Genomic DNA, 10,000 nt, shown 5'->3' with positions numbered 1-10,000 from the left:
TTATTGGGATGACGGCTAGTGATTTTTATTTTATTTTATTTTATTTATTTATACATTACAATTATGTTAGGGGAGGGTAGTGACTCCTATTGCCATACATATTGATTTTTTATGATATCACGTGCGATTGGTTTCGCACGTGTTGTCATTTCTGAATAACAATAAAAATAATAATAACAATGTTAGTGATAATAGTAGTTATATTGTTAGTTGGGTTAGTATGGTTAGTAGAACAATGAAGGATAAAGTGGTGTATTTTTTGTGTTTATTTGTGTTCAAAGTATGTATTTAGGTTCGGGTGGGGGGCCGTTGATGATAGGGGACACTCTAGGCCACCAGTTGTGATCGTGTCCGTCTTCTGTATATTTTTTTGCTGTTTTGTACTAATTCTGGGTTTGTGATTGTAATTTTGTTCCATGTTCTGCAAGCTAGTATGTGGAGTCTTGTGAGTGGTTCGAGTTTATGTTGTGTGTTTAGTTCTTCTACTGTATTAAGGTATGGGGGTATGGAGTGTGTGGCGAATTATAGTGTTTTGTTTTGTATTGACTGTATTTTTTGGAGTTGGCTTGGTTTTAATGTGATAGTTGTTATTGGTATGTATTCTAGTTGAGGTCGTATGAGTACTTTGTATAGTCTTAATATTAGTTTGGTGTCTAGGTTTCTGAATTGTCTTAGTGTCTGTAATGTTTTTTCTGCTTGTAGTTTCCTGTTGCTTGTGTGTGTTTGTAGGCCTCTGTTTCCAAGTGTTAGTCCCAGTATTTTTATATTTCTTTGTTTGTGTATATGTGTGTCTCCTATCCATATTTCTGCTGGTTTCTGTATTGATATCTTTAGTAGTTGGATTTTTTTTGTGTTTGTTTGTATTTTCCATTGTTGTTCATATTTTTTATTGCTTCTATTGTGCTGCTTGTTTTTAGTGTTAACATGTTTTTGCCTTTTTTGCTTGGGTATGTGATTATCTGTGTCAGGTCATCTGCAAATTGTACGTGTGTAACTCCGTGTGTCGGGTTAGGGGTGTCGTGTGTGTAGAGGATGAATAGTGTTGGTGAAAGGATGCTTCCTTGGGGGACTCCACTGTATATGTTGAAGGGTCTTCCTGTATAATGGTGTATTCGTATTTGTGCTTCTCTGTTGTCGAGGTAATTGCAAAGAATCCTTGTTAGTATGCATGGTACATGTGTTTGGTGTATTTCGTATTTAAGTCCTGTGTGCCATATTTTGTCAAATGCTTTTGTTATGTCTTGTGATACTATGTTACATCCATGGTTGTGTCGTTGGCTTATGGCTATTGTTTCGTATAACGTGGCTATGGCTGTGTGTGTTCCTCTTCTTCTTGTGAATCCATGTTGGTTTTCGTTTATTAGGTTGTTAGTGTGTAAGTGTTTGAGTAGTCTTTGTAGTATGAGTTTTTCTAGTATTTTTCCTGGGACTTCGAGTAGTGATATTGGTCTGTAGTTGTTTATGTCTGTGTGGTTTTTTCCGTGTTTGGGTATGAATGTTAGTGTAGCTGTTTTGAATGTGTCGGAGAAGTATCCCGTGCTGAATGTTTCATTGTGAGTAATTATAGTGTTGAGTCTCAAATGTTAGTTAATATTATTTTGTTTACTTGTGATTGTCCAGGTGTTTTGTCTTTGAAGTTCTTTATTATCTGTTTGATGTTAGTGTACAGGATTTTGTGACTGTGTTGTCTGGGTTAAGTCTCTACTTATTGAAAATGTCAATAATACTATCCACAACAATGGTGGCGAATTCTCGATTCTTTGTTTTTAGTATACAATGATTTAAAATCTTTTTACAATACATATATATCCTTGTTGCATAATATAGAAGAATATTTTTTCATTTTATTTGCAAAAATAAATAAAGTTGCTGGAGGGAATATATATATTTATATGAATATGAATTAATCAAATGCGCGCTGTCCTAAGGGGTGACCATAGTTTTGTACTGTGCTTGGCGGTCACGAGTTTTGAAGAGGAAACTCTACGTGTTGGCTACAGAACACTACACTTCGACTTTCGTGGGCGGGGAGTAGGGTGTGTGTGTGCGTGTAAGGTCGCAGCATTACCCACAGATGGATCATATATGAGTTCTGAGCTCTTTTCCGAGAGGAAAATAGCTGTGGATCACGAGTCCAACACGTGACCCAAGACCATGGTGAATCACACACACACACTCTACCCTCTCCTAATCGGACATTAAATCTCTCTCACCAGCCATCCCACCATCAATGTACCTCCCTTTTTTTTTCTTTTTTTTTAATACTTTCTGCATGACACCCATCCAACTCAAGTGCCTTACCTGCTCTCATCATCTTAACAACCCCCTTCACCTCATCTATCTTAATTTCTCCTCCATTTTCCTCACTCATTACTGTCATTTTCTTAGCGCTTCTCATTGCAATTACCTATCTTTCCCTATCCTACTTCACGTTGACCAACTTCCTCAAAAACTCATCCCCCATCATCCTCTTACTGCCGTCTCTTCCATTATCATCTCTCGATCTGCACATTTCCCTTTTCTTCTCATCTTGATTTACCTCTTCTTCCTCTCTTAATTTTCTTCCAAAGTATCTATTTCTTGCTTCCAATACTTTCTGTCATAATCTTACCCCATTTCACATCTGCTCTCCTCTTTGCCTCTTTTATCTTATGCTTTACTTCTCTTTTCTTTTCTTTGTACCTCTCATATGATTCTCTTGTCATATTTTGTAGCCAATATGTGAATGCTCGCTTCTTCTCCTCTACAACCTAATTTCTTTCCTCATCCCACCACTCACTACCTTTCCTTCTATTTCCTCCAATCCTCCTTGTACCACAAGCCATCTTTTCACACCTTGTGACTTCCTCCTTGAACCATCCTCATTCCTCCTTCACTCCTAGTTCTACTCTATTCTTCACTCCCTCCCACTTATCTCTCAGCTTCTTCTATCCTCTACTCTCAACTTACCTTCCATCAAAAAGTGATCTGATATTCTCCCAATTTCTCCCCTTAGAACATGTACATCTTTAGCTGTTCTTACTATTCTCCTGGTTACCACTATATAGTCCATTAACGCCCTATCTACCACCCTTCCATTCAAAATCCTCTCCATGTGTACATATGCTTGACTTTCTTCAAAAAACTGCATTTGCTATCATAAGCTCTCTTTCTAATCATATCTGCATCATCAGCTCTCCACTACGATTTTTTCCCGGAACTCCACACTTCCCAATCACTCCGTCGATCGTTTCATTTCCTACTCTAGTATTAAGGTCTCTCAATACCACTACATTGACTTTCTCCCTAAAACCTCCATGTACTCATTTAAATCTATCTTCTACACTCTTTGCACTACTAGGCCTATATGCACTTACAAAAACTCACATCTCCCATCCTAATTTCACCTTCATCCACATTAACATTATAGAAACCGCCCTCCATTCCACCACACGTTTACCTATCTCTTCACTTACTAGTATAGCCACCCCTTCTATCCCTCGTCTTCTCTTCACCCCTGAGAATCCCCCAACTACACTCCCAAACCCAAACTCGCCCTTCTCTTTCAACTTAGATTTACTCAAAGCCAACGCATCCATCTTTCTTCCCACAAATATACTGCCTATTTCTTCCTGTTAACTCTCCTCTGTACCACATCCACGCACATTAAAAGAACCAAACTTTAGGTGTCTGGTTGGAAAACTCCTCCCAAACCCTCTTATGTCTTTGCGTGTTTTAGGAATCTCCCCATTTGGGTCTACAGAGAGAATGATGCCTAGCCCTATCCTCGTCCCGTTTTTGTCACCTTTTACGACAGAAGTGAAAACACTTGTTGGCAGGATTCTTTTCTCCCACCACAGAGTTTAGCGAAATGAGAAAAGTAATATTCAGGGAAATGGTATGGACAGTAACAAGAGTGGGAGGTCAGCATTGCGGAGGGACATTCACAGTATAATACAGTATCACAAATTTACTATGACTAGAGATTTGCTCTACCCCAGACAAAATGATGTGTGGCTCTGGTCCATAGGGCCGACCCTTACAGACCCAAAAAGTATTAGCTGTATGCTACTGAGCAGCTTTTAATCACACAATGATATACAGCTAATACATCTAACGGGGTATATTTATATATATATATATATATATATATGTACATGTATATATATATATATATATATATATATATTATATATATATTATATATATGTATATATATATATATATATATATATATATATATATATATATGAATTAATGCTGAAGTTTCGACCTCACAGTGTCTTTATCAAAGCTTACAACATTCGGTAAAAACTCGGTCAAAATATGCTCAACCTGCCTTCATCTCTATGGCCAATATTTTATTCAATATATATATAGACATATATATATACGTATATATATATAAATATATATATACAGTATGTATATATATACAAATATGTATATACTGTATATATATATATATATATGTATATATACAAATATATATACATATATATATAAGTGTTTGAATAATTCGCTAGTGGACAGCGACATCAATCATACAATCCATGACCGTCGCGCAGAGGATTCGAACCACTGCCTATAGACCCAAGAGAGTCCACAGCACCCGCCTTTGACCACACGACCACAGACGATCTAAAAGTGTACTAACTCGTAATCTAACTGATTACCGAGATTGGGGAGGTTGCTAACTGCCACCCATATAACCCCCTTTTTACAATACACCTAATCGCACCAGTGGGAATGGTAAGGACTAGATCAAATCCCCCTCACGCTTCGCCATCGTAACTATGTGAATAATTCGCTAGTGGACAGCGACATCAATCATACAATCCATGACCGTCGCGCAGAGGATTCGAACCACTGCCTATAGACCCAAGAGAGTCCACAGCACCCGCCTTTGACCACACGACCACAGACGATCTAAAAGTGTACAAACTCGTAATCTAACTGATTACCGAGATTGGGGAGGTTGCTAACTGCCACCCATATAACCCCCTTTTTACAATACACCTAATCGCACCAGTGGGAATGGTAAGGACTAGATCGAATCCCCCTCACGCTTCGCCATCGTAACTATGTGAATAATTCGCTAGTGGACAGCGACATCAATCATACAATCCATGACCGTCGCGCAGAGGATTCGAACCACTGCCTATAGACCCAAGAGAGTCCACAGCACCCGCCTTTGACCACACGACCACAGACGATCTAAAAGTGTACTAACTCGTAATCTAACTGATTACGTATATATATATAAATATACATATATATACATATATATATATATATACATATATATATATATATATATATATATATATATATGTGTGTGTGTGTGTGTGTGTGTGTGTGTGTGTGTGTGTGTGTGTGTGTGTGTGTGTGTGTGTGTGTGTGTGTGTGTGTGTGTGTGTGTGTGTGTGTGTGTGTGTGTGTGTGTGTGTATACATTTACACTGAATGGTTCCCAGTGATCAATTAATATGTTTTTTCAACCACAAATCACTTTTAATTCCATGCCATCGCAGTCGAGACTGAAGAATCGCTCGATGGAGGCATTCGTTGGAAATTGAATTGTGGACAAGCCGAGGATTCGAACCCAGCTAACCCGTAACAAAGTTACAGTGACTTAAACCAATTCGAATTGGTTTAAATCACTGTAACTTTGTTACGGGTTAGCTGGGTTCGAATCATCGGCTCGTCCACATTTCAATTACCAACGAATACCTCCATCGAGCGATTCTTCAGTCTCGACTGCGGTGGCATGGAATTAAAAGTTTTTTGTGTTTGTATATAAAAAAAAATATATATATATATATTTATATATATTTATGTGTATATATATATATATATACATATATTATTACAGTTGCATGCAGGGTTCGAACCCGCTATACTCGGCTCTTCGTAAATTACCTGTATGGCGCCCTAGACCACTACACCACAGAGACTATAGCGGTGCAACTGTCATAAAAATTATCGGTTTGATGTCGCTGCCATTAGCGTATTTCTCTCATAGTTACAAAGGCGATAAGCGTGAAAGGGGTTCGTCCTGGTCCTTACCCCATACCACTGGTGGGCTGGTCCTTGAGTAAAACAGGAATTCGGATCGCCGTAATAAGTGATCTTCCTTCCCTCGGGAATCAGTTCGATTCCAGGTTTCAAGGATTTTATAGTCTCTGTGGTGTAGTGGTCTAGGGCGCCATGCAGGTAATTTACGGAGAGCCGAGTATAGCGGGTTCGAACCCTGCATGCAACTGTCATAAAAATTATCGGTTTGATGTCGCTGCCATTAGCGTATTTATCTCATATATATATATATATATATATATATATATATATATATATATATATATATACATGCATACACTATATATATATATATACATATATATAATTTATATATATATAAATGTATATATATACATATATATATACATATATTTATATATATATATTATTTATATATATAAATGTAAAAATATATATAAATGTATATATATATAATGTATATATATATATATATATATATATGTGTGTGTGTGTGTGTGTGTGTGTGTGTGTGTGTGTGTGTGTGTGTGTGTGTGTGTGTGTGTGTGTGTGTATGTGTGTGTGTGTGTATGTGTGTGCGTGTGTGTGTGTGTGTGTGTGTGTGTGTGTGTGTGTGTGTGTGTGTGTGTGTGTGTGTGTGTGTGTGTGTGTGTGTGTGTGTGTGTGTGTGTGTGTATTTAAGTAAGTGCATAGAGGGATTAGGGAGAAATGTCAATGTAGTTGTACTGGGAGTCCTTAATGCTAGGGTAGAATATGAACCAACAGGCGGAGTGGTTGGGAAGTATGGAGTTTCAGGAAAAAATCTCAATGGAGAGTTGATGATGGAGATGGGTTTTGAAAGGGAGTTATTGATAGCAAGTACAGTGTTTAGGAAGAACGTCAAGTATAAGTACACATGGAAGAGGGTGGTGGATGGAAGGGTTGTAGATAGAGCGTTAATGGACTCCTGGTAACCAGGAGTATAGTAGGGAGAGTTAAGGATGTACATGTTTTAAGGGGAGAGAACGGGGGAATATCAGATATTTTTTTTTTTTTGGTGGAAGGTAAGTTAAGAGTGGAGAATATGTGGAGGAAGAGGAAAAGGGCAGAAGGTAGGGAGGTACTTAGAGTGAACTGCTTAAACGAGAAAAAAAGGAGAAGTAGGATAAGAAGAAGCTGAGAGAGGAGTGGGAGGGAGTGTAGAATAGAGTGGAGCTAGGAGTGGAGAAGGAATGGGGATGGTTGAAGTAGGGAGTCATAAGGTGGGCGAAGATAGTGTGTGGAACAAGGAGGATGGGAGGAAATAGAATAAAGGGTATTGAGGGGTGGGATGAGGCAGCAAAGAAGGGTGTTGAAGAGAAGAAGCAGGCTTTCATATATTGGTTATATATTAGCACAAAGAAATCGTATGAGAAATACAAAATAAAGAGAAGAGAAGTAAAGCATAAGATAAAGGAGGCAAAGAAAAGAACAGATGTGAAATGGGGTATGACTATGAAAGAAAATAATGAAATTTATAAAAATATTTTGGAATCAAGTAGAGAAGAAAAGATAAAAGGTGTATATAGAGAGATGATAATGGAAGAGAAGACAGTGAGAGGAAGATGGGCAGAGAATTTTAGGGAGTTGCTGAATGTGAAGGAGGATAGGGAGGGAAAGGTGGTTGCTTTTAGAAGCGCTAAGAAAATGAGAGTGATGAGTAAGGAAAATGGAGGAGAAATAAGGAAAGATGAAGTAAAAACAGCTTTTAAGATGATGAGAGCAGGTAAGGCACCTGGGTTGAATGGATGCTTTGCAGTTTGTCTGTCTGAAAAAAGAAAGTACAGTTATGGTGGACTGGCTGGTGAGGTTATTTAATATTTGTTTTAAGAGAGTGTAGAGCACCGGAGGACTGGAGAAGTGCCTGTATAGTTCCTCTTTACAAGGGAAAATGGGACAAGTGTGAGTGTAGTAGTTTCAGAGGGATCAGCTTGTTAAGTGTAGCTGGGAAAGCTTATGGGAGGGTCGTGATTGAGAGGCTTAGGAAAGGGACAGAGGGAGTAATTGGTCAGGAATAGCGTGGGTTTAAGACAGGTAGGGGTTGTGTAGATCAGATTTTTGTGGTAAAGACAGATATGTGAGAAAGCTATAGGAAAAGGTAAGGATGTATTTTGGGCTTTTATGGATCTGGAAACAGCTTATGACAGAGTAGACAGGAAGGCACTGTGGGAGGTTTTGCAGCTATATGGGATAGGAGGAAAGCTGTTAACAGCATTCAAGAGTTTTTACGAAAGTAGTAGAGCTTGTGTTAGGATTAAAAGTGGAGAGAATGAGTGGTTTGAAATAAAGGTGGGACTTCGTCAGGGATGTATTATGTCTCCCTGGCTGTTCAATTTATACATGGTTGGGGTGATACGAGAGGTGAATGCATGAGAAGTGGGTCAGGGATTGGAGATCTTTAAAGAAAATAGAGAAAAGTGGAAGATAAGCCAGCTATTGTTTGATGACACTGTGCTAGTAGCAGGATCAGAGGAGAGATTAAGGAAGTTAGTGACAGAGTTTGGGAAGGTGTGTGAAAGAGGGAAGTCGAAGATAAGTGTGGATAAAAGTAAGGTGATGAGATGTACAAGGGGAGAGAGTAGTAGCAGACTGGAATAGTTTTAGGTACTTGGGTGCGAATGTGGCAGGAAAGCGAGGAGTGGGGGTGGAGGTAACATGTAGATTGAGTAAAGCGAGTAAATGATTTGTGCGATTAAAAAGCGTGATGAGAAATAGACATTTGGGAATGCATGCTAAGAGGAGTATGAAGGAGTGATTGTGCCGACAGCACTTAAAGGAGTAGAAACATGGAACATAAGAGAGGAAGAGAGAAGGAGTTTGAAAGTGTTTGAGATGAATTGCCTGAGAAGTATGATAGGGGTTACTAGGCTAGATAGAGTAAGAAATGAGGAGGTGAGGAGGAGAACAAGGGTGGAAAGGGAGTTGGGAGATAGGGTTGATGAAAGAATATTAGAATGGTCTGGACACATGGAAAGAATGAGTGAAGAAAGATTAGTAAAAGAGGTGTAGCAGGGAGAGGTAGAAGGGTTCATTTGATCATGACGGGCGTTCTAGGATGAGATGGATGAATGGGGTAAAAGGGGCATTGGGAAAGAGGTGAATGTCTATCGAGGAATGACGGGAGAGAATAGAAGATAGGGGTGAATGGAGAAGGATTGTGTATGGAAGATGCTATGATGCATGAGAGGAGTGGGTGGGGGATGGGAGGTGAGGGAGTATGTATGAGAAATAAATTGACGCAGCCCGAAAGGATTTCTCCCCGTCTTCTCCTTTTCTTTATGAGGGAACGGAGAGTGGGTCGCCGAATTAATGAAGTGGCCTTACTGTGGATATGCTGCTGCTTGCGACGCTACTTCGGACCCACGGCAGTGGACAAAGTGCTAGGATGAATAGAATCGCCAATGACGGCGATGTCAATCAAATAATTCCGACAAGTGTCCCCGAACTCGAACCGAGACTTGCGTAAGAGCAAAGCCAATGTTCTACCAACTGAGATACTGAGGCTATAAGATTCTCTAACCTCGGGGTTAATCTAACTCCCGCAGGATTTGAGTCCACTGCTAACTGCCACACTAGTCTCGTTTTTACGGAGAACCAAGCCCACTTGTAGCTTGTGGTTAAGCTGGTACGTATCCTTGATAGACTTTCGTATTTTTAATACTTGAATAGAATCGCCACTGACGGCGATGTCAATCAAATAATTCCGACAGTTGTCCCCGGACTCGAACCCAGACTTGCGTAAGAGCCAAGCCGACACTCTACCAACTAAGCTACTGAGACTATAAGATTCTCTATCCTCGGGGTTAATCTAACTTTCGCAGGATTTGAGTCGACTGCTAACTGCCGTCCTAATCTCGTGTGTGTGTGTGTGTGTGTGTGTGTGTGTGTGTGTGTGTGTGTGTGTGTGTGTGTGTGTGTGTGTGTGTGTGTGTGTGCGTGTGTGTGTG

The sequence above is a fragment of the Oratosquilla oratoria genome, chromosome 31, assembly GCF_046742065.1.
Source record: "Oratosquilla oratoria isolate Oo_2021 chromosome 31, ASM4674206v1, whole genome shotgun sequence".
In the NCBI taxonomy this organism is placed as follows: Eukaryota; Metazoa; Arthropoda; class Malacostraca; order Stomatopoda; family Squillidae; genus Oratosquilla; species Oratosquilla oratoria.
This window is presented reverse-complemented; position numbering follows the sequence as displayed.